The sequence below is a fragment of the Portunus trituberculatus genome, chromosome 50, assembly GCF_017591435.1.
Source record: "Portunus trituberculatus isolate SZX2019 chromosome 50, ASM1759143v1, whole genome shotgun sequence".
In the NCBI taxonomy this organism is placed as follows: Eukaryota; Metazoa; Arthropoda; class Malacostraca; order Decapoda; family Portunidae; genus Portunus; species Portunus trituberculatus.
This window is the reverse complement of record NC_059304.1, coordinates 6726313-6727519: the sequence shown is the minus strand read 5'-3', so window position 1 is coordinate 6727519 and position 1207 is coordinate 6726313. Positions and strand designations below refer to the sequence as shown.

The following is a 1207-nucleotide window of genomic DNA, read 5'->3' as shown; positions in this document are numbered from 1 at the left end:
AATTCGTCATCCATTAATTCATTTATACTTCCATTACTTTCATACATCGTTTCGCACACAAACAACTACCGGACCATAATTTCTGCGTTAATTAATGTCCTTCCATAACAAAAAGCTTGGCATTAACCATCCTCTTGACCACTATTATCTATAACACTTTCACTTATCACCTGTCCATGCCTTTTTTTCCTTACTCATTAATACTTCAAGTTGTTCTTTCATGTATAAATTTTAACAAAGGCAAGTAACGTAAATTTAAATGTATTCAAAATAGTCTTTCCAGCACTGCAACGACTCTTTCAAGGCACGCAGGAGTACTATGCTACATTTTACAGCCTTGCAGTAGCTTCCCGATTGGATTTCCTCTGTAGTACTTTATAAACGCTCCCTTGCTTGGTAATTCTTCTTCCTTGCTAATGTATTTCTCGTCTAGCTTTTCTTCGTTGCTTCGGTATTTATGTTTGTTTTAGTTCGCTGATTTGATATTTCTTTATTTATTGCGACTACCAATCACGCATTCCACAGCTTCTCTCAACCATCTCATGCAATGCACAATTCATCTGCACGCAGCACAACTAATCTTTTTCGCTCTCGACGGCCATAACTTTACCTATGCAGCTGTGACATGTGAAAAATTTGCATCACTGAAGTGCACAAAGCCAAAGTGAAAATAGTGGAAATGAATGTTTCTGGAATACGGATAATACATGAGGAAATGGAAGACAGAAAACATCAAGGGATACAGAAAGGCACAGGTTGGGAAACAAAAACGAGTGTTCCATTACACACAGGCACCAGAAACTTCCTCTCACCTAGATTTAAAGGCGCCGATGTGCAGAGTGGCGCTGCAGCGCGTGACAAATGTAGCAACAACAAACTCCAATAAGCCTTACAAGCTTCACGATTTCTGCCAACTGATCACCTACAATGAGAAAACAAAATAACAACATAAACAACAACATAATAAAAAGCAGCAGCAGCAACAGCAGCAGCAGCAGTAGTAGTAGTAGTAGTAGTAGTAGTAGTAGTAGTAGTAGTAGTAGTAGTAGTAGCAGTAGTCAGCAGCAGCAGCAGCAGCAGCAGCAGCAGCAGCAGCAGCAGCAGCAGCAGCAGCAGCAGCAGCAGCAGCAGTAGTAGTAGTAGTAGTAGTAGTAGTAGTAGTAGTAGTAGTAGTAGTAGTAGTAGTAGTAGTAGTAATAATAATAAT

General features: G+C 39.6%; 1 long non-coding RNA gene across 1 annotated transcript in view; it reads right to left on the bottom strand.

Annotated features, from left to right (window-relative positions):
• LOC123499715 overlaps positions 1-921 on the bottom strand; it is a 108477-nt gene extending 107556 nt beyond the window's left edge. The window contains exon 1 of the long non-coding RNA XR_006673069.1: positions 813-921. This is a non-coding gene — a long non-coding RNA (uncharacterized LOC123499715). The remainder of the gene's footprint in view (positions 1-812) is intronic.
• Between the last annotated feature and the right edge of the window lie 286 nt (positions 922-1207).